This window comes from Xiphias gladius, chromosome 9 (genome assembly GCF_016859285.1).
Source record: "Xiphias gladius isolate SHS-SW01 ecotype Sanya breed wild chromosome 9, ASM1685928v1, whole genome shotgun sequence".
NCBI lineage: Eukaryota > Metazoa > Chordata > Actinopteri > Istiophoriformes > Xiphiidae > Xiphias > Xiphias gladius.
In genome coordinates, this window is record NC_053408.1 from 9,328,149 (window position 1) to 9,352,812 (window position 24,664).

General features: G+C 41.5%; 1 protein-coding gene across 5 annotated transcripts in view; it reads left to right on the forward strand.

Annotated features, from left to right (window-relative positions):
* Window positions 1-24,664, forward strand: part of LOC120794469 (zinc finger MIZ domain-containing protein 1-like) — a 112,824-nt gene that overhangs the window by 11,163 nt on the left and 76,997 nt on the right. For all 5 annotated transcript variants that reach the window (XM_040135569.1, XM_040135570.1, XM_040135571.1 and 2 more), the window contains exon 2: window positions 18,864-18,962. The gene's annotated coding sequence lies outside the window, so the exon portion shown is untranslated. The remainder of the gene's footprint in view (window positions 1-18,863; window positions 18,963-24,664) is intronic.

Consider the following 24,664-nt stretch of genomic DNA (forward strand, 5'->3'; position numbering starts at 1 on the left):
TGCCTCTGAAAAGCCTTCATGTTCCACAAGCCGTCCTCCACTTTTTGTTTTCTTATTTTTCTGGGATCAAAGACGGCGATGAGCAGCGATGGAAAGTCTGACTCTGTTTCTGGCAAGCTTGTGGCTTCTTTTAAAACTGGTGCAGCAGAAAGGAAAAAAAAAATCCTTTTGTTTCATCTCAATCAGCTGCTCAGTGCTGAAGTAGGGTAGACTTCTGGTGACTGATGAGAGAGTAATCGATGGCTTCCCGTGCACTTACTGTCCAAACTCAGATAGTGATTGGCTGTACACTTGCTTGTAGCAGTGCTCAGCTGAAACAATATTACCCATAAATATCCTAATGATTAGCTCAGTCCCTCATTCATTAGCGAGTGGCACGAATCGTTACTCCCAAATCACTAAAAAGATTAGTTCAGAATGAATGAACTTTTCATGCCACTCGCACTTCCACAGCTCTCAGACAACAATACTATTGTTTGCCTTTATTTTACTCACCCCTCGTGAATTTTTGGCAGTTAAATCAACTAATGGCGGCGGCGAGTTGTCATACATGCGTTCCGCCACCTTGAGCACAAAGACTGGATGCAAACCCTCACATGTCTGAGCAGTTGCTTCATTTGTCTATAAAATCGCTTGTTTGGAGAAGCCCTGAATGTTGCATCCCTCGATTTGTATGCAAATCACATCTACCCAAATATAGCCTCAAAAATTTCCCTAATGTTCACTGCAGCAAAATCACATTTCAGCCTTATTTATGCCACTGTCTATACCTGCAGACATAATTTCATCCTTAATCTTTTATAGACGCTATAACTTGCTATATATTATGGATTTTAGCATGCCAGGAGTTCTAAAAGGGAAAATATGAATTATTTGTGTCATTACTTTTGCTGCTGATAGGAAATGTTTTGCATAATAAACAGCCAAGACAAAAAGTGAAAAATTAATGAGCAGTATTTTTCAAAGATGTAGTTTATGTTGCATGTGGTATGATGTTTGCTGATGACTACAGAAACACACACACATCACTCTTTGGAATGATTTGTCAAACCATCGATTTTCATAATGTCTTTGTTCAGCTCCTGAGTAGTTGTTCTCATTAATCTCCACCGTTTGTATTGTCGTGTTAATTTACTCTACAAGAGTCTCACGACAATCTGAAATTTTAAGAACAATGAGGATGAAAGCCAAGAAGGCGAGGCTCATATCAGGAGTAGGATATTGGAGAGGAGTAGTCTACACTTTGCTGAACTCCCAGAGCTTCTTTTTTAATATTTAGCTCCTGTCAGTTAAAATCAAAAAGTTTCTCACTTTCTCTAAAGCTCAGAGAGAGAGAGAGAGAGAGAGAGAGAGGGGAAACTGCTTCACGGGTGAAAGCCCTTGCACATGAATATTTAATGGTTGCATTTTAACCAGAGTCATAAAATCCAAGAGGATGTGGCTGAAAAGAGAGCAGTGAGGAGTGTGCAAAGTAGGCTACATTGTTTCTTTATAGTCTGAGCTGGATGCCTGAAAGTCATGTAACTCTTTTCTGGCTGCACAGTGAATCAAATATGTGGATTGTGTTGGACTAATTTAATGCCCGGGCCATGTTTAGCAACGTGTTGCAGCCTGTTTTTGCAGGGTAAGCAGCTTGTTCTACAGCAAGATGAAGAAAGCTTGGACCTTAAGGGGATAAATTGAAAATGTTTCATTTTGACACTTCCTCGATGTACTCAGGAAAATGGATTTGATTCACTTAATCCATTTGGCCGGTTGACCAGATTTAGAGGCAACATCTATAGAATAAACATCAATTTTAGCTTAATGGAGTTTGAGCCAAAAGGAAAAAAAGTGAAAAAAAAGGATAACTGTGGATATTTAATATGCAACCTCTCTTTCTTCTTCTCCTTCTTCTTGTCTTGTCATGCATTTTTAAAATTCTGTTCAGCCCTCCGCTGAGCCAGACTCGCAGCAGACAGACACTGAGCTGATTGTTAACTTTGATAAAGCTCTGTATTTGTGCATTACAGGGTTATTTTCGTGTATGTAAGCTTTACTTCACCGAGGTAATCATTTGTCATCCAATATTGAATCAAGTTAAATGGACTCATAAATTGCAATCACTTAACTCAGCCCAACTGTTACGTTTAATATTGCTTTGTGGAAAAGGTCAGCCGGCAGTGGATCAGGTTCCAGCAACACAGATAATTCAGCTGCCTTTTTATGAGTCTTTTTAAGCTCCAGAAAAATCAGCCAGGCAAACTGGCTGTACAGTACTTAACAGCAGCGGCACAGGAAACACAGCGTCTACTGTTTATGTTTTCTAACCTTAGATATGCTTAATGCAGTGTTAAAAGTGTGTGTGGTTGGCAGGTTGCAGATAAACCACAGTGGATGCCCTTAAGGGAAACACAATAAAAGGTTTTCCCCACTGAAAGGTCCAAAGTGCAGTTGTCCACTCTGCACAGCAACAATGGAGCGGTTGTGCAAACGGAGCCATCAGCGGCACTGGCAAGCCTGGCAAACCAGCTTATCAGGAGCCAGTGTGAGCAGTGGGTGGGGTGATGGTGGAGGTGGGGGTAAGAGAAGGTTAGAGTGCATGGGTCTGTGTGTGTGTGTGTGTGAGACTGTGAGTGGCACACAACCTCTCAGTTCATTTAGAAGCTGGGTGCCTGTTGAGGCTGTAGAGACACAGCTGGGTGGTGCTCTACGCATTACCCCTTTGTGTTCACATTTTATCAACAACTCAGTTTGTGAATAAATGTGTTTGCATGTGTGTGTGTTTGTATTTATGTGATATTGTTCAAGCTGCTAACCAAACCCAGTGAGGGAATACTCCACCAAAAATCTTTCCTTTGTGAGTACCAAATACTGAGGCCTACTAGAACTGGGCTGAAATCAATCTCAATAATAAAAACTATATTTTTCGCAAAAATGGAGCGCACAATTACAACACAACATGCTCATGTCACCACAACAGAATTACCTTGAATGCTAGTTGGGCTGCAGCTAACAATTCTTTGTATCATTGAGGCCAAGGTGCTGTATTCATATTATTGCTTGCTTAGTCTGACAAACATTCCAAAACCAGAAGATATTCAATTTACAATGATATAAAACAGAGGAAAAAATAGTAACTCTTCATATCTGAGAAGCTGGAACCACGTCAGGTTTGAAATGTTTGCTTAAAAATGACATCTGTAAGTGAGATTTACACAAAGGAACGGACCATTTACTATACTGCAAAATGGTTATAAAGTGAGATTTGGCAGAAAAAGCTCTGCTCTCAAGGAATCCAAGCAGCAATAAGAAATCTACTGGAGAACTAATCCCCCATGAATATTTACATGACATTAAATCTTAGGTAAACAATACCAGAATTTAACACATAGGGAGGAGGCTGGGGTGGTAGATCAGCAGAGTAATACAGAGAAGCAGAGCCGAAGTGATAGGTCAAATAATCGGCTGGTTGATCGACAGAAAAATCATCAGCAAAGATTTTGATAATCGATTAATCATTAGATTGATTTTTTCAAACGAAAGTGCCAAACCTGGTTTAAGCTTTTCATTTGAGAGGATTAGCTGCTTGTCTTATGGGACAGTAAATTGAATATCTTTGGATCTTGGAGTGTTGGTCAAACAAAGCAATTTGAAGACGTTGGGCTAAAGAAACTGTGCCATTTTTAGTTTAGTTTTTTTCCCCCGACACTTTTACGGACTAAACAATTAATCGATTAATCAAGATCATGAAAATAGTTGTTGCAGCCCTAGTGAGAAGTGTCGGGTGTTAATTGGCCCTGCTGCACACCTGCATGGATATGACTGGACATTACTAGTCGGCTGGTGGCCAACCAGCTGTGAATGAACCACTGCTTTTGAAGTATGGATAAAAGCGGCTGATGCCAGGCAGCTAATGTAAGCACAGCATCAGGGCTCTGCCGGAACTAACCCATTGGTGTGTCATCCAGTCTGTTAAGTTGAAGGGAAGCTCTCAAAAGTTCTTTCTCCATCACAGTCCAAGAAACTCCCTTTATTTGAGTATTTGCTACTTAAAAAATAGGTTTTCAGTGGAGTATTTCTGTAACCGCCTTTATGTGGAATACAGTAGTACCAAACAGATGTTAAATGGCTCTAACCATGCATGGTCTGGTGGATAACCATGGAGAAGACTATCAAAGTGCCAGTATTTACATACTTTGCGTAGCACACTAACACATTTACTGCTCTCTGCTTTTTGGTGTAAAAACTGCAAATGCAAAACCAAATGCATGTCGCTCACACTAGAGTGACATTGATTTTAAGCAGCGCAGTTTGTTGGTGGCAGACATTTTTTTTTATTTTTTTTTTTCTTCCTTAGAGCTGTTTGAGGTGTTGGAGGAATGCGTTGTGTGCTCAGAGAGTTTACTCACTTGCAAGATAGTCTGTAGTGCTTTCACAGCATTTCCTTTGGGAGGCAACACTTGGGGAAAAAAAGGAAGTCTCAAGGTGCCTGTGTTAGGCTTCAGATGTGACTCAGGGTTGGTAAATATTTAGAGAGCAAACATTTTGATACCAGCAGGGATTATAGTTGATGCAAACATGTTTTTTCTAAGAATTTAAATGTCAGCATATTGCAACCCATAATGCTACAATTTTTATTTTAATGCCTGTGTCCAAAAAACAGCAGTTTAGCAACTCAAATCCAACAGAGGAAATCAGGGTGTTTTTCCAAGTCCAGCTTATTTTCATGTAGCTCGCCCACTGAAACTCATTCTCTTTGTTCAAGAACCATCCCATTCGTCAGCATGGACTCTTGCCGCCCACAAACAACCAACATACATTATTTGTTCTGCTGCTTCACCTTGTTGGCTTTGTAGAGGGAAGGTGCCAAAGGTGGATGTTAAACATGTCAAGTCCTATCTGCCTCATTTACTTGGTCACTGAATATTCATGGGCCTTGATACTGGTGTCAGCCTTCAGCCAGCCGTGCAGAGAACCAGCGGCAGCCTCCGCAGTCATCAAACGAGGCCGATTCTTCGACATGCAACTCCTTCCATCCCTGTGTCTTCCCAGAGATCCTCTTTCACATCACATTTGCGTTTGTTTTCAAATACTGTGGTGGTTTCGCCTGAAGCTGATAATTGTTTCCGGTTCCAATTTGCGTGGCATGGGAGGGGTGCTGTGCTGCTTCGCACTCTCAGGCGCTCAGGGACGAGTCAGTGAAGGCACCCCGTGAAGAAGAGAAGGAAGGAGGAGGGAGGAGAGCGGGTATAACCCCGTGTTCTGCAGTCATCCCCGTTTACTCCCCCTGACACCTCAAGGGATGCGCTCTGACCTCTGCAGGGATCTCGCTCCCTCTTTACTCGCACTCATGCGTTTCCTCTCTGCTCCAAGGAAACCGCACCAAATTCTTTGTGCATTACAAGAGTTTTGGGAGGCCCCCGTCGCACCTCAGCCTTGTCTAGACTGCCGTGACTGTTTGGCAGCCCCGCTAAGTTGCGGTGTGGGGTCACAATCACTTAGCATGGCAGTGGAGATTGCAGTGGTTGTCTCATTAAATATATGTTTCCTGTGTTAACATGAAAAGCTCATGCTCTTAGTTGTTCTTTGCCTCGGATGAAAGGCACCCTCTACAGGCTGTGCTCTTTCAGAGCTTGACACTGTCAACATGGTTAATGCTGTAGATTAATAATTTGCAGGGTGTTGCAATGAGATTTGAGCAGCGGTGGAAGAAGAATTGAGATCCTTTAAGTAAAGGACTCAATATCACATTGGGAAATACCCCATTACAAGGCCTGTAAGTCCTGCATTCATAACTTAACTGGGATCCAGTGGTGGAAAGTAACCCAATATAGTATAATAGTGGAGTATATTTACTCATGAACAAATGTAAGGTATCTGTACTATTATTTTTTCATGCCAGTTTATACAGAGGGAAATATTGTTGTTGTTTTTTTTTTTTTTTACTACATTTATCTGACAGCTATAGTTACTTTATAAATTAAACTTTTACACCCAAAACATAGAGTATGAAGAGCTCGTAAAATATGTTGCTTTGTTAAAGATAAATTGTCCAACAGTATAACCAGGTAGAAATGAAATGTTTATTTTATTTTTTTTTTAGGTTTTTCCAATAGTTGGAAAGAGCAAACAATGTGAAGGTGTCACTTTGGGCTGTGTCATTATCAATGTTATTATACAGTTTAACAATCACAGTAGCCATTTTTCTGAATTTAGTACTTTTATTATTGATAATTTAAGTGCCCTTTCCTGATTATTCTTACATGTTTTTATGTAACACTTATTTGGAGTCCTGCTTCTGTCCACCTAATGAATGTAAGTCCAGTATTCAATCTCCATTTAGCTCTTTTTGGTCTCCAGCTCCTGAGAAAGAATTATCTGTCTCTGCATCTGCTAAATGCGCCTCTATATTCACTAGCTAGTCGCTAAGTTTCCCAGAAGTTGTCCTTACTGATCGCCTTTCTAAAATCTATGAAGCATAAATGAAACATGTATTAAAGTTGAATAAAGCTGTTGTAGCTAAGTAGAGCAAGTATACAAGTAGAGTATAATACTCAGTTAATTTGAAGCTTTGGATTTGTGAGAGAGAAAGCCTGAGTGCAGACTCTAAGTCCTGATACATGAGACTTTGGCTGCAGCAGAGGGAATTTCATCTCCTGTCATCTCCCCGTTGATTAGTATTGATTGGCGGGGCTGAATTGGCCTCTTGAATGGAAGTTACATCAAATAATCCCTCATTCTACTTTCCCAAATCCATTGTGAGGGTTGGAGAACGATTGCATCAGTGGCTTTCTGCTGAAACATTTCCTGCGGGGGTCAGAAAAAGAGGAGTTTTCTAGCCTCAGTGTTTTACCTCTTAATGAGACTGGGGGAAAGTTGACCTACCGAGTAATTGTGACAAACATAGCCAGGGGGGGAGCTGAGTGTTGCCCCGCCCCCTTTCCACTGTGGTGGTTTAAAAAGAAAAAAAAGAAAAAAAAAAGACTCGCTGCACCTGTGGTCTGTATCGACATGAATCTTTTCCCAAACAAAACGAGGAATTCACTGCAGCTTGGAAGGATCCCCCTGCGGTGTACGGATGACACCGTCTGCTGTGATGCTGCCGCTGCCTCCGCCACTGCCGGTTGGCTTTCGATGGGGGCAGCTTGAGTGCAATGATGAAATGGAAAAGTTCCATCGCAGCGAACACTTGCACGCAGAAGGTAATTGGAGATTGCCGCCGAAGAACTCGGCACATTATGCTTTCAATTCCACTCCACAGAGGGATAGACCACAGAGTTTGATTATGTTTGCTGTTAACCCAGCGCCTGCCGTAGTTGAGTGAAATGGGATCCTGTTCAGACAGGGTGCAGGGTGGGAAGGCGAGAAGACAGCAGCTTGGGTTGCTTTAAAAAAAAAAAAAAAGTATTATTTGGTGTAAATGTTTAAAAAAAAAAAAAAAAAAAAAAATCAGTTTTACTAAAAAATCTGCATTGACATTATTTCAGTCCGATTCGATCTCAAATGTTCACTGTTGAGGTGTTTTCCAAACACAAGGACACGCACAGGAGTTGGCACAAATCGGTTCTGGCACGCGATTCTTAATTTATGAGACCTGAGTGTCGTGTATGAAATAACTGACAAGGTACAGATTGCTTGGGATCCCCACAATAGTGTGGCCTCGTTGATCATTTTTAGAGGAGGTGTTTGAAGCTAATGTTAGCCTCCTTTAATTAAGGAAAGACTTCAGATTGGTGGTGCTTTAGCCACTTCGTGTCTGATTTTGACACTGGAGGATCGGAGCGTGTTCAATGGAAAGCAGATGAATGATTGATAAGAGAAGCAAAGCTGCTTCAAGTCCTTCTCCGAGGACATTAATAATGAAGGACACTCTGAGCGCCTCAGTGGCATATGGAAGACAAGAGATTTCATCACCTCCTGGATTTAGCTCTATCATTTGACCTTTTTTGTATTATATAGTATACTGTTTAATCTTGTTTATTGTTTTTATTTAATTTGTTAGCTCTTCTCCAATAACAACCAATAGTAAAATTAGATAATTTATTCAGTTTTGGAAAAGCATGCCATTTTTATTGATGTAAATCTGCACCAGAGGGTCTCAAACTACCAGCTCGGGGGCCAGATCTGACCCGTTAAGCAATTTAATAAGGTCCCCTACATGTTTAGAATTAATTGTTAGATGAACAGTTTGACATTCTGCCTGTGCACGAGTTAGATGAGACATCTGTCTGTTAAATATGAAACTTTTACACTACAGTCGTTTTCTTACGGAGTAAACAAACAAGATATAATGGGTTAAGTGAGCTTCAGTGGGGCTGGATGGATAGGGGGATTTCATTACTGTTAGACAGAGACAGGCTAGCTGGTTCCCCCTTATTCCAGTCTTTGTGCATGGCTAAGCTAGTCTGGCTGCGTGCTGTTTCTTCATATTTAACAGACAGTAATGAGAGTGGTATTGATCTTCTCATCCGCATCTCGGCTTTTATTTAGCTAATTATTTAATAAAGTTAATTGATGAAATTTGCAGTATGTAAACACTTGTAATTGCAGATTCAGACACCAAAAACTTATCTTCCAATTCATACCCAGTTGTTCAGCAGTAACTCATTTCCCTCCACAAGGTTGTGCTCATGCTGGTGCTCAAAGTTTGACTGTTCACTTTTGAGTTATGAGTGCCAGAGGTGCCAAAACACATAAAAAGATGTTGGAAGAGGAAAAAGGAAGAGAGGAGATGTTTTTTGGCAGTGTTGTTGCTCTGCGTAGCTGCCTCTCCTGTCTGCAGTGTAGATCCTGCTGCTCTGTGTGTGTGTCTGTCAGGCTCCATGTCATCCTGCTATTGTTCAGGCCAGAAATCAGCACAGACTCCCATTGTTTTACACTCAGATCTGCAGCTGCAGCCGGCTCTGCCCAGTATATCTGCACTTTGTCATGTTTGTAAAATAGAGTGTCATCTCTCTGTGTTGATATGAGGTCACCATGGGTTCTGCTACTTCTGCTGTCTCTTTGTGGTTTGGAAGTGACAACAACATTGATTCCTTCAAATTTACCATAATTAGTTAAGACTTTAATCTTATTTGGGCTTCAAGTGCCACTGTGGGGGAAAAAAAATTGTCCGAGCTTTGCCATAGAGTGGATGCACAAGTGTCTCCTCCTCCGCTGTAAACCCTAACCGGCTCTTGACAGTAAAGGAAGACATGCCTCAAAGTGGATCAAAGTAATTCCTCCCTCCCCCTGTCTAAATGGAGGAACAAGTTGACATGGTCCCAGTCACAAGCTCAGTCATTTGTGGAGGAGTGGAGTAGCTGAGGCTTCCTCTGGCTCGTGGGAAAGCATTCTGGCTGAAAAGATGTCCTGACATTTGTTTTCCAAACAGTGTTTGTCTGGCTTCATGTTGAGGGGCAGTGAGGATCTTGGTGTGTTCAGTGGGTTTTCTGTTGTATGGTGGTTTTGATGCAGGCTGACTTCTCTTATGTGAGCTGATTGTATGTAATTCTTTCATGTGGGTTTACTTTGTGAGGTATCTAACTAAACACTTTCACTTTGCCGTCCGTCTATACAGCCCAGCCAGGCTGTGTGTCCCATTCAAAGGCAGCGCAGCACGGCTCCTCGACAGGCTACAACAAGTAACCTTTAGTTCAGAGGGAAAAATCTTTTTTTCTCACCAAGACATTCATGCTTATGCCACATACACTTCTTGACCCTGGCGATATTTCCTCATGCACTGTAGTCATGAAGCGCTTTCACACTGAGCAAACTAAATTATTGTGTTTGCATTAAATCCTACAGAACTTTCACTAACTCTACAAGAAAACTACTGTACTTGTTCAAAATTGCTTTGGACTCAGTCGTGAGAAACATAGACACACAGACAATGTTACTGTATGTGACTGGCAGCTGGAGCATGTCCGGGGCTTGACTGGAAATGAAACTTGAAGCTTTCCTGTTTGAATCATCAGTGATGAACAGCTTGTTAGAAAACATCTTGTTCTTTGACAAGAGGTCAAAGGTGCAAGCCTGTGTACATAAAAATTAGGAAAAGAAGTCAGCTATACATCCCAGGGAACATCAACACAAAAAACATCTTTTCTGTTGCATGGACTGCTAAAGGCAAGCTACAGGTTTTTCTCTTTGTGAAATTAAACCTGCATTCATTATTTTTTGACATATTATAGCTATAGAGTTGCCATTTGTTTATACATCCAGCAACTTTATAAATGATTTTGAGTTGTGTTTTTGGCAATCAGAGAATCTAAGTCCAACATCCACTCTGTTTTAGCTCTCTTTTGGTCTCCACTCACTCCTGAGGGAAATATCTGCCTCTGTAACTGCTGTATGTTCCATTACGTCCACTAGCTAGTTGCTAACTTTGTCTGTCGGCCGTTTAGTGTCAGGAATTTATAGTCGGTTAATCAGAACTTTTTTGGTGGATAGAAGCTGCCTGCTGTGGCTGGAAATGACGTTGAGAGCTGTCAGACTGAACCAAAAAAGTAAAATGAACCAAAACAATGAACTTAAAGAAGTTAAAACACTCAGAGCTGATGGGGGGCTGCAGACTTGGATGATAGTTGTCTATGAGTTTGTTACTGCCACTGACACCTTTCAGATTTAAGATATAAAAGTATTTATTAGTGCAGCTTTAAATTCACAGTAGCAGTCCAGAGTTGGTGCACATCTTTTATCAGTTTCTTTTAGGAAAAAACTATTTAGTACCTAAATCTTTTTAGACTAATTGCAAAAACAGTATACAATAAATTATTATTACATACATTTGAAAACATGTTGTATGTGGTATATTAACTTATGTGTTTATTTTGGGTCATCACATCATCATAATTCAAGAATGTGATCATCATTTGATTGAATTCTTAATTTGTCCTTGATCGATGCTGAGAGCGTAAGAACATGGCTCTGGTGTCTGTATTAGCCTGTCAGGTTCTGATGTGTTGCCCCAATCAGCCGCCAGACATTTCTCAGCCAGCGTTGCCTTCGCTAAGACACATCAAGAGACCGCAGATGAGAATCACCTGTCTGTGGTGAAGCCCGGGAAACAGAGCCCCTCTTCTCTCAAGGCGGGTTGTCACTGCAGCTATTAAGACTAATATCAGCCGCCTGTGATAAGCACTGTTAGCTGAATTCATGACCCGAGCGGCCAGAGTGGCAAGATCATTTCCACTTGTGTGTTTTTCTGCTGATGCGTTTAATTTTTATCCTGTCCGGTGCTGTGACACAAGAAGGAAACCAAAGTGCCAGAAACAGAGAGGAATATAGAAAGGGAGTGATGGAGCCAGTGAAATATTGATTGGTACATTCCAGTGTGAAAGCACTGCAACAACAGAGGTGCATTATACTGTCTCATATGACACAAATAAAGTCCTCTGTAGTGTTGAAATCCATCCCTTCACATCGCTGAGGCTGTTCATCAAGGCCAGTGATGTGAACATTACACTACATTTACAATATCCCTGTTTGCAAGAATCAAATTAGAAGAAACAGCCAAACTGAGGGGTACAAATGATCCTCTCAAAAGGTCAGTTCATGCAAATAACAAACTGAAAAACGTACCTGTAGTGGTAGCCAGTGCAGAGTTTTGGTTTTATTTGCCCAGGTTGCTGAGATTTCTTTCGACACCCCAATACAATGGAGGTAACTTGTGATGTTCAGAGAAAACTATTTTTAAATTGTTCAGCAGCAAAGTGTCTGTCAAGAAACCAAATATTTTTAACCAAATATTTCATGGAGCCACAGGTAGAAAATCTTTTGCACATTCCTATTTATTTGTGATTTACTATGTGTTTAGCAAATAAAGCTGTGTTGTTTCTTTTTCCTTTTACCCCCAAAACTTTCTTGGTTTCACTGAAAGGATCCAGCATTGGAAGAAGGTTTTTGGTAATTTGGTTGAACATGATTGTCTAGATGTGGTGTTTATAAGATAAGGCATTGCTCCACCTTTCCTTCTCTTCCGACATTTACTCTACAACCATACCTCCCAGTAAAAACCAGCCAGATATTTGTCGAGCATCAGATTCTCGTTACACCTCCTTGCCCCCCTCTCTGCCACCACATGGCCGGTATTACCCGATTTCCTGGAGATCACTGGAGGATGCCGTCGGAGCACTTGTGCTCCTCTTTCTCCCTCTCATTTGCTCTGCGTAGAGTGGCCCGCTTAATGCATTGTAATGGTTGACCATTATTTACGCAGGGGATAAACAAAGAGAAGCGAGGAATTGATGGAGTAATCCACTCTCGCAGTCATTAGGCGTTGAGATGGAGGAGCTAGTGGGAGCAGCCTCCTCCTTATGCCTCTCGAGTCGAGCAGCTAATGGAAATGGGACTCATTAAGACACCTTATACTCCGACGCACCCAAGATCATGAGCAATTGCTAATTGATTGTCGTTAGCGCTCTCGCAATGAGACGCTCTGCCTGTTTTCTCATTTGTTATGAACGGCTTTGTTTTCTTCCCCCCATCTCCTTCACTTCATTATTGATGTTGCTGTTTTTCTTTTCTCCCCTTTGCCTCGAGAGTCTTCTGCAACTGAGTCATCTTAACGCTATTATACCTGGTTAGCTGCAGCAATCGCAATCTTGAGGAATCCCAGTGGACAATTCTGTATCAAATCTGTAGTAGTTCCTATAAATAGAAGGTAGCAATGTTTTAAAATCAATATTCTAGATGCACTAATGACTGTGTGTGCATGAAACGCACATGCCATAGGCAAGTGTAAAAGGGCGGATGTAGGAAATGTGCTTCAGCCAGCATGGTCATGGTTGAATAGCAGGGAGAGGCAAGTCTCCCCATGATGCTTCGCTTATTGGCTCTGGAAATTCCTTCCTCTTTCCTCTGGAACCAGCAGATTGTGTTCATCTCAGCCTTTAATCATTTTTTCCCTCCCAATAGTAATGTGCTCTCTTTCCCCTCCCTGGAATCCTCTGTGTATATGTCCGCTCCCCCCCTTTCTTCCTTCTCATTGCTATTTCTTTTTCCTTATTACAAGAAGGAGGAAGAAAAGATAAGGGAGGGAGATGAAGAAAGGGGCTGAAAATGCAAATACAGGTCTGCGGTTCTTTCTTGTGACAGATCAGGCCTCATTACACCCACCTCTCCTTTGCAATTGGCTGGAAGATCTGCCCTCTGTTTCTCTGTCTTGCTTGTTTCCATTAGACTACACTATGAGGTCTTTCACGTCTAGTAAACCCTCCTCTGTTCCCTAGCCGGTGAGAACAGCCAGGTGACCAAAGAAGAATCTCTGGCTGCAGGGAATGCGATTTCCTTTGCAGATGAAGCCGGACAGAGTAGGGGAGGTAGGGGGCATCGTTTTTATGTCTGTGGTCAGACGGTGCAGCATTTCTTTTCTTTAGCGCTCTGCCAGCAGCCTGCACCTCTATCTCCCTCGTGGGAGTTGCTACCACCTTCTCGCTCTGATAGGGAGAGACTGGAAACAAAGGAAGAAAAATACAGGCGCCCTCTTGGGCTGCTTTCACTTTTGAAACAAGATATAATGTAGAGAGGAGGACGAGGAGAAACAATATTGAAGCCATCAATTCATGTAAGACTCACATAAGCATCAGCTCACTGTTTTGAACTAGGAAAAAAAACATAGATATTGAAAGTGAAATCCAGTTTCATACAACTTTGCCCTTATTTTCATGATTTTGCCCGTCATTCCTGTCAGTATTAATAATGAGTTAGCTATCTTGCCCAGAAAGCTTTTTCTCCACTCTTCAGTATTTCTTTATTGAATGATATGAGAATCCTTAGAGCGGATGCCAGTGGGAGTAAGCAGCCCAGTAAAGAGCAAACAGAAAAAGAAGTTTGGAGATGTTCTGACTGAATCACATGAGACTGTTCCTGAGTGGCTAGCAATTTAGCCGTTAGCTCACCAGCTATCTTACCAAGCCTCTAGCGAGGCATATTCTGTGAAGGCAAGGAAAACTTCTGTGTCATTTTCTGGTATGACCAGGCCTTCATTTTGCATCATGACCGAATAGAAACAACTGCCAAATCTACAAAATCAAAACCTAACTTGTAATAAACCTTTAAAGTAACCTTTAAAATTATTCTCATTTGAAAGAGGAACCTTTTTGGCATCGTTTCATTCAAGTCCTCTACTTGTTTAGGTGCTCCACAATACAAACAGCCGATGCTAGAGGGCAAACACATTGGGAGGTAATGCGCGGCAGGAAGTAAATTACCTGCATTTGCATAAATAAGACACATAATTGGTAGTTGCTGTGATGCTGATCTGGGGGCACACAACATCTATACCACTGCAGTGATTTGCACTAAAGTGTGTTTGCCTTTGTGCGTTGTATAGGTTATGTTTGTGTGTGATGGGGTTCCACATAATTACAGCAGCGAAGTTTAAGTAGGCGCCGGCATTTGTGTTAATCAGTGAAGAGTGAAGATCGGGGAGCTAACTGTGATGGTGTCCCATGCTCTCTAAATGTGTCATGCAAAAAAACCATTATCTCTAAACCTGTAATCATCACTACAGCACTCATTCACTGCAGTGATACACTTCGTGTTTACGGCTTTGGCCCACAACAACATGTGACTCCATCTAATGTAATCACTCCATATGGATGTCCTCTGAGACAAGCCGCATTTGTGTTGGGAAAATGTTCGGTCCCTCCTCTGTTAACCTGGATTTGCGTGTCAGTCGGTACACCACATACAGTATATGCAGGCATTACAACCCTGCTACTGATTTCTAGAATAGGATAATACTCGGTAAAAGGCTTTATGTTGTTACCTGACTTCCCCAATAATCTAAGATTTGTTTAATAATTGTGCTACATGAAAGTATTTTTGCAATTAGAGCTTTGCATGTCAAAAGACATCTAGGTTAAAACCGCGCAATTTTCAGTGGAATGTTGAATGTTTTATTTAGACATCTAGGTTACACATAACTGCAATTTCAACAGTAACCTGATGGCAGTATTTACATGTGTGGTCATGACCTGCTTTGCATTGAAATTTACTGTCAGTGAAATATAGAAATAGTAATTAAGAGATTAATCTATAGTGAAATTAATGAGTAGTTGCAGCCCTAAAAAAGTCTATACAAGACATGTAATTTGAAAGATTGATGAGTTATCAACCTTTAAACGTAATTTCACTAAAATAACCCAATTAAAGTGTTACATGACAGTTGCAAAAGTCAGAGTATCCCCTTAATTAATTTATCTATAATCACATTATTAGTGTATACGCAAACAGTGACTGTGAGGCGAGATGATTACCAGCTTGCTTCCACAAAATCCTGTCTTCATCTAAAAATGAAAACCTGCCTCTCTGCCGTAAATCATTACACATGACTAGATTGTCATTCCTACATTTGCTGTTCCAGCGTTCCTCCTTTTACCTCAAGTGTCTTTGTCGGGTGTCCTTTGAAAAGCAGAGATGCGTATCTTGGTTGATCTTGCATGTCTTGAGCATATCAACAACAGGAAGCAGCCTGAAGGAGGAGTTGTGAGTTCTTTGCCAAGGTAACACCAAGTGGAAGTGGAGCACTGCTGAGGGAGGTGAATGGGAGGTCAAAAGTTGCAGAGCTGGTATTTACTAAGAACATAATGATGTGATTAAAAACTCCTTTTTCACACAGTTCTCTGTTTTTACCTGCTTTTTAAACTTCTAATCATTGCTACATGTAGTATCTGTGGTTTTTTTTAAAAGAGGAAATGTTTGCAAGATTTTTTTGAGGTCATTTGAAGTTTTCAAAGGCCAAAAAACTTCTTTAATCCTTTTCCTGTTCCATTTGTTTACATGATTCAAGTCCATGCCCATTCAAAACCTACTGTATTTACCAGTTAAAATGTGAATGTGGCACACTGGGAATAATAGCCTTTGTGGATGGATAGCCTGTGGTTCTCAAGAGCTTTCTCTACAGCGTTGAGAGCGGAGCCGGGTGAGACTTTCTCCCCAGGTGCCTCTCGCCTGCCATTGTCCGGGCTTAGCGGGTGGTGTCCAGTTCCCGCCACCCAGCTCATTCACTCACCAGCAGTTTACGTGGCCACTTTGCACAGGATGACTGCACCGGGTCTTGCAGTCAGTAAAACTCGTTGCTGACTGGGGAGGAATGATCCTGTCCAGCTCCGGTGGCTGCAGCGACAGTGGGGATTTTGACTCCATGAGGATCCAATTAAACCTGGGAGGGCCTCTCTGAAGGAATAATAACAATGATAAATGCACCTCTGTGGCTGGCTTAAAAGGGGTGGAATGGGTGAAATGTTTTATTGTGCTGGCCTGTCTTGACACAATTTACTCCAGGATCCTGTTTTTTGCAGCATCAGGAGGTTTAAAATCTCACCTCTTTTCTTTTTTTTTCCTACAAGAAGCCTGGTGTCATCTTTTAAACATTCTGATGAACTGGCCTAATGCAACATGAAACCCTTTCTGCATGTGCTTTGAATTGGCTTGGGATGTAGTGACTCCCTGCCGAAAGCACAAATAATGTGTGTGCGAGTTGCGCGCATAGTTAGAGCAGATGTGTGTGTGAATATGATGTGGGTGGGATTTTCTTGTGCGTGTCATTTTATCAATGAGTCGATTTCGGGAAAATGTATCAATTGTTGTCATTAATCAGTTGTTTAACTCAAAATTGCCAAATATTCACTGCATCAAGCTTCTCAAATGTGAAGATTTATATCTCAGTTTCAATTTTCAGAAAGTCTAACTTTTTAAAATTTTGAATATTTTTTCACATCTTCTTATAACAGAGAAATGCTTTATGGTTTTTAAAACTCTTTATTCAGGGTTTACTCTGTCTTGGAGCAGATATGCATTCACTTGAGACTCAAAGTGTATTTTCCTCTGTCGGGTGGTAATTCAGAGAAAAACTCCTTTAATTAGATAACAGGCTTCTGTATTTCAGATTTGCACTTTACCAGCAGTTTATCAATTACTGCTTGTGGTTTCATATTGCCAGTCAGTCTTTGTCTGGGCGCTTGAGCCTCCTCCTCATCGCGCTGCAGAGCCGTGTTATTGTACTTAAACAAATCAATTCTGTTGCAGTTGAGCTTTTTTTCCTCCATCCCCCGTCATTATGAACTGTTTGCAGTGCAGAGCACATTGATTTTTCACAGCCCTGGAAAAGCTGTTGATGAATAGCACAGAGGTATCTGGGGAGAATCTGGCTTTAAAAAGGAGGCACCCAGCGTCAACCCCTCCTCCTCCTCCTCTCTCCCAACCCATTGAGCCCCCAGCTCTCCTCCACTTTCTCTTTTCAGAGAGTGGCACTTCTAACAGGGGAGAAATGCTGCCTGAAAAATCTTCCAATGATAAAAAAAGAGGATTAAAAAAGTGCAAGGCACAAGGGACTGCCTTCTCCCGCTGAATGTGAAAATACATCTTGTGGTTAGACGGTTTTTATATTTGGAGCATTAGCCTTGTCCTGTCATCCAAAGCATGAGCTCAGGAGAAGCCAGAGGAGTTCTGGTCGGGGACAGAAAAGGCTAGCATGCTGTGTGTCACTAAACAGACGCCTGATGAAAATGACACTCTAACAGGATACAGCTATATACTTTAAGTTGGGGGTGGTAAAGGAGGGGAGGAGGAATGGGGAAAATTGCATTTGTTACATACTTACACACTGCACACATATATTCACAGAGCTAGAGCAAACACCCTGGAGACATTTTTATTCTTTCTGTTCTTCTACGATTCAATTCAGCTCCTTGAAATTTCATAGTTCAACATTTGAGGAGTGAAAAAAAAAAGAAGCTTGCTGATGCCCTCAGACTTTTTCTTTTACTCCATGAAAATTAGTGTCATGCCCTTTGAACAGAAGAGAGAGAGTCAAAGGAAAAATTCAGTTGAGGACAGGAACAAAGAAAAAGACCAGTAGTTTGTTTATACTCTTTCACCTGCTGAGTAGCCTGCCACCTCAGGAGATGGCTATCTAGAAGTGCTACCTCAACCTAGACCCTTCATTCAAAGAGCGTTCTAGGACTTTAATTTAGCTGACATTGTACCGACCCTCCAATGAAGACCTGAATAATCGCTTTCAACATCCAAATTTGACTTTTTCTCTACATTTGAGGTCTTAATAAAAAAAATAAAGTTACAACACTCAGATGTTCTTAGACTCTACACGTAGAGGTCAGCCACTCATTCATTAATTTATTCAGGCATTGAAATAGTTATAAATGCAAATATTCAAAGCATTTTTTTTTTTTTTTTTGCTTATTCTCTCTGAGATGCCAGCAGAGGCACACATTATTAATGGAAAGGATAACACATGCTAGAATCCAGTCTATGGTTATTATGCTTGTAATTACAATGATTAATTCATTAGGGAAAATTAATTCTCACAAACATAGATAAGACACGATTGTTAACTGAAACTTGAATCAAATTTTTTCTTCGTTTGGAAATTTGTTTCAATTTTAGCGCTCTATTATATTCCGGGATATTGTATTATGTCCTTAACGGGCTCAAAATGTAATGCTTTCTCACACACTGGGGATCACCTTTTTGAACTACACGAACTAACTAATGTGGTCAAGTGCTAAACTATAGTGTAGGCCTCTCTTAATAGGCTCATCTGTCAAGTGGGGATGAATTGAAAATGTGCGATGACAGTGAACTTACTCTGGTGGATGTTTATGATGCCATACTGATGATGTGAAGTATCGGCTGCTCTTTTGATTCGTCCTTCATGGGCACGAGAGCGTGAAGGAGCTTATCCGTGCAGGGAAGAAGTGTATCACGCTCAGCAAGGCACAGATGGAAGCCACTCGGAGCCCCGCGAGAAGCAAAATCATTGAGTGGGCTTGCTTTTCAGGGGAAAAAATGCAAATGTGATAATTCAGTGTTTGGAGATTGGTGGATAATGCAGCGGTGACTGATGTATTTTCTTTTTCTCCTCTTACTTCTCTCAGGGGCAGAAGACGCGAGGCGCTGGAGTGTTTCTCCTCCTGGTGTGTGAATGGGTGGGGGGGTCTTTCGTGGTGAAGAATCAAGGATTGAAGTCAACATAAGTGAGTCTTTTTTTTTTTTTTTTTTTCTTATATGTATATGGTGGAAACTACAGAGCCCGGCAGATTTCGGGGGTAAAATTTGTTTCAAATTCTGCCTCACAAATTAGAAATTGATGCTCTCAAATCAGTGTTTCCGCAGCGGTAGGAACTTACAGGTTGTTGTGCTTACTCAGTTATTGAGGGGCAGCCAGAATGCTAGTGACAGGCTAGCGGCTGTGTTTTCAGATTGTGGAACGTACAAATAGTGAATTCAGTGCTTCACGCTCATATCATTAGGTAATGACATTCATTACATTTGTCCTCATCACTCTTTTCTATACACTTACGATGTTACATTTGGCTGCTATCAGTTATTTGCAGTTGCGACCTACCGCTGTGTATCGCTGTTTACAGGCGCGGTTACAGTTTGAAACTATACAGCGAAATCAAACTGACTTTCAGCTCCAGGGAACTTGTGCTGTTGACCGATTTTAAAAATCCCTTTTGACGTTGGCCAGAGAGTCCAAAATGAAGGAAGCTATCATAGCCTGTTAGCTTTGTTGCACCACCCACTTCTATTAAAACCTCCTCTGTCGGTGTATAAGACACTTTTAGAGACTTATGAGACAGGAGTTGATGGCTCAAATACATCTTTTGCAAAAACTGTGTTGTGAAAAAACTTACTGTTAAATCAGCAACCAAGATAATGAGCTTGCTCGCTGAAAGTCAGCAAGCTAGCTAGCTTGGAGAACATCAATGGCCCTTTTTAGAAGTACAGTCCTGAAATCTGAAAATCAAAAGAAGCTTGAAGAGCTGTTGTGAGTGACTAGCACTAATCAGACTACTCGCAGGCTAGTTAACCCACCAGCCCTGCGAGTAGTCTGTTCTGTAAATTTGAGAACAGGAATGACTAATTTGTGCGAAAGAAGTAAATGATTTGAGAGCACAAATTCACTATTTGTGTGCATAGATTCATTTTCTCAATCCGTGAGACTTCCCAGGCTCTGTAAGGACACTTCCTCATTAACTGAGATGTCACTTTGCATGAAATATTTCTGGAAAAGATGTTATATCACAGCTGGAATCAAACAAAGCTTGTTACTGGAAACAGATATCAGATTCCCCTGTCACTACAGTGATTTAAAGACCACAACTTTGTTTGCTCGGACGTGCTCTGTCCTCCACTCTGCTGGAGTGGCTTTGATAAACATGTGATGGCAGCAGTTTGTGTGTGGCCCGGGTCGGCTCACCTCGCAGAGCATGTTGATTTCATCAGCAGCTCCTTGGGGGGGCTCTGAGTAACAAAGTGCTGAGATGTTGCGTCTGTTTATGTTTTTTAACGACATCCAAGTCCATATGCAGTCGGACGAATGTGCACATGCGTGTATACAGACGGTCATGACTATCCGCTTCACCAGCAAACCAGCAGTTCAGCCTTATGCAATACGTAGCTCAGTGTATGTCCCACTGAAACAGAGATTTATGTCGTGGAAAGGGAATGTAATTGGTTCGTCTACTGTATTATACAATCCAGCTATGGCCTCATGGATTAGGAATTGGGACATCCAGCATCCACGCACACACACTGAATAGATAAGTGGTTAATCTTGATTAGGGCAGTGTGAATGCTGAGGAATACGGTGCTCTGACAGACATCTGCCCGCCACACAGCAGAGTGGGATAAACCAAAGTGATTATTGTGGAAATGTCAGGCGAGGTAGACAGTGAGAGCAAGTGAAAAGAGGGGAATATGACACAAACAGGGACATGACATGAGTGCTTCATAGTCAGTTCTGTCTCTCTCTCTCTCTCTCAATGACAGACTCTTTTCCTCTCACTGACGAAGTAAGGCTGCCTTGTGGAGGGAAAATATAGCTGGTTTTGATGGAAAGGCTGCAGTCAAAGCAAATGGCAACAGTCTCAAAAAGACAAATGTAACCTCTGAGGTTGATAGCCAAACACAATCTCCCGAAATGAAATGTGTATATGGCTGTAACTAATGATTATTTATCTTTATTGATTAGGCTTTGTTTAGTCTATACAATGTAAAATGGTATAAAAAAAACTGCCCATTGTGGGTTCATAAAGCACAAGGGGACTCCTTCAGATAGCTTGCTTTGTTTGACCAGCAGTCCAAAATCAAAAGATATTCGTCTTACAGTGTTAAAAAACAGAAAGAAACTGCAGATGTACACATTGGAGAAGCTGGACCCAGTGAATCCTGGCAAATTATTCTAGACAAATGATTTAAACGGTTATCAAAATTTGTTGATGAGTTATTATCTGACAATCAGGTCACCAATTAATCAACTAGTTCTTTGGCAGTGAGGTTTTTATTTCTTTGGGTTGATATCTGAAGGTTACCAGGATGGTCTTTGTCTCTGTAGCACCAGTGTGAGCCCTAATGAATAATTGCTTTCCTCTGTGAAATGTGAGGGGTGCAGACATTCTGTTAACCTTGCTAAAGGAAAAAGGGGGCGAGGGAAAAAAAAAAAAAATCCCCTTCCTGTCAGTGGTCTCTCTTTCTCTCTTTTCTTGTGAGATCTGGAACTGATAAGCGCGAGGCCTCTGGTAACTGAACAGGAAGGATAGAGGGCCTGGCTCTGCGCACATGTCCACCTCCCCTGTGCAAGCAAACAAAGAGAGCAGAGCCTGCCACTTAACTTCAGGTTTCAAAACATTCAGGCCTATTAGAAGGATTATTATCACTTGCTGGAGTGAACTCTTATTCTGAAGAGATTTCTATTGAATATAATAACAGAGAGACATTTTGATAAAATAGACCACAGCCAAATATTGTAGCAGCTTCACACCCAGGCACTATGACAACTCCCTTGTTCAACTGACCGGTGTTATGTCAAGTGGAAGTACTTTATTAAACAAGTACATGGCAGAGCAGTGAGAGTTTATCATTCAACCCGAACACCCAGAGGTCTGAATGACAGGCTGTTAAACCGATAAGCGTGATGAGGCTGTTGCAGTGTCTATACATGGGTGTTTTCCTGAAGCAAGTGCTGAAATGAAAAGAAACCAAAAAGCATATTTTAACACAAAATGAAGATTCATTATGTTAAACAGAGGTTGAAAGATCACTTTTGTGAGCTGCCAGGTGTGTGAGCACTGAGTTGAGTTAACTTTGACATTATAACGAAAAAAAAAAAAAAAAATGTTGTTAGGACCCACTTTGGGGAGCTTTTGGTGCAAACAGAACACCCAGGGCAACATTCGGCATGTGATCTTTACAGTTTCTGTACAGTTTCAACAGGAATCAAGCGTTGTGAAGTGTTTACTGGATAAAGACAGAAATTACAGACAGGCTATCTGTAACTTCAGGGTTATTCCTCGCAGTTAGTTTGGGGATTAAAAGATAGATAAAAGGGCCTGGAAAGGAATAAGAAGATCTTGAATCTTTGTAATGATATTCATCTGGGGGACAAACACCATGTTTTGTTTGAAATAAAGAATGTAAATACAGTAGAAAATAGGAAAACGTGTTTGCCTACTGTTGAACCCATCCATGTTTGTTTTATTACAGTCAGATAAGCCAAAAGATGTACGTAAACTACGTGCTGTCTCACAGTAATTCATGTAATTACATTTTTTACTCATGTAAAGTTTTGTTCTTGACATGTGCCTTCATTTTGTCATTATTTGATGTTGGTGTTGGCGCAAGTTATTTTACCTAGCATTTCAGGGCCATTTTTTTTGTCTGTCAGCGCATTTTATATCCCTGTAGATAAGTGGCCAAAAAACATTTTGTTTCTCTACACAAACAGTAGCTACAGTAATTAAAAGTGCAGTACAGCCACAAGAGATATGTCGGAGTTATAGTATGAGTTCTCCAGAAAACATTCTCACTCCGTTTATTACCAGCAGCTGGATGTGACAAGATCAAATTCAGTCTGTGAGAGTGCCCAATAATATTCTTTGAAATGCAGGAATTCACTTAACTGGAAAATAATTACACAACCCTGTGGAATGAAAAGAACAACACATATTGATGGTATCATAATCATGAACAAGTATCCAAGGACTTTACCCGTGAGGCTTTTTTCATCTTGACTTTTGACTCAAAGGTCCGTGATTGATGTATATCACTGAGTGGAAAGATGATTTTCCTGTAGACTGCTGGGTGACTAACTGGGTATGACAAGAAGGCACTTGAGCCAGTTCATCCTCTCAAAACCTCTCCATCTACGATCTTATCTTTTTGGGTTTTCCTCAGTACGTAACACTAGTGAGGATTTTCCATCTGATCCCAGCTTGTTTTCTTCACAATACGTTTAGTTTTAAACCACCTTTGGGTATCTCGATCGTATCTTATTCAAGGCTGAGACTGGGGCAGAGATGTTCCGTGGTGGTATTCTTCCCATGAGAAGGTGTGAGATAATGTGCCAGGGTCACAGCTGAATTATCAGCCCATTAGTCACAGAAAAGAGAGAGAGGTGGATGAACATGGCATCCGTCAAGAAAGTGCCTCTATTTTGCAGATAGCCTCCCCCAAACTGCCGCCCAGGAATCTTGTAAGTCTCTCCCACTTAAGTAGGAGCTGGAGGGCCAGGGTCAGGGAGCAGAGCCAGAGCTATCCCGGTGCTCTCTGCTGCCGCTAATGACCCGGTCGCCCGTCCTAGGAACAGAGCAGCATAACACAGAGGCAGAACTCAGTGTACTGGACTAAAAATAGCCGTGGCGTCATCCCGACTTTCCCACAGACCCATACCAATGTAGAAGCACACGCTCATGCCTCTGCGTGCACCCCAAGCCAGTGCAGGCGCACCTCATCAGAGGCAATCGCAACCGCTGGTGATAGTCAGTGACATGCCAGAACATGTTTGATCGACAGGATGACTGTGGTAGTACAAAGTGTCTGTGTATTCTTGGCAGATGTTCTCCGCAGCCCACTCTGATGGGCTGAGTTGACATATAGCAGCAGGAAGCCATTAAGCAACACTTGGCTCTGAGATGAACTTCCCCGCTGTCTTTTGACCCCCGTTGAATTTCCAAGCCTCCTTTACATCTCATGAGTCTTTCTATAAGCTATCTGCCTGGCACCAGTCGAACAAAGACACTGCAAGGAAAACGAAGAGTTTTGAACAAATGGAGTAGTGCTTGCTTCCTTTGATGCAAAATTAAAGCTGATATCCCTTTGACATGCCATCCACGGAGAACTTGTCAATTTCCTGTTCGTGATGAATAGCCTGAATAAGCTACGCTTCACAAGCCAACAGATTAATTAATGGGATGGCATAATATGTTTTAAGAACACTTGGCATTGAAATGCTGTTGGCTTGTGAATGGTCTACCTCGATGCTGCTTCTCAAAATACGACCGTATTAACAAGCCTTTCTTCTGCCTATCGCTGCCATATTATTGCATTTCTCTTTGTCAGTGGAAGCAGTGACTGTGGTCTCATTAGGTTGGTACGTTCTTGTTGTAAAATACAACCGAGATCCAACGAGCTTGACTCGACCCCACACAGCTTCTGCTAAATCGTCTGCATGTAATATGTCTGTGTAAAGCTAATGAAATGGTGATAGTGGCAGAGCTGCAGGGCCTTGAATTAGCAAATCAGCTGATCTGACTGCCATTCAAGTGGCCTAGTTTGAGGATGTATTTACAGCGGGAGACAAATATAGGCCCACATCCTACTTGCTGTAGTCGAAGTTCATCAAGCTTCAACTTTATATTGAACAGACTGAAATGGGAGTTGTAGCGATCTTCCT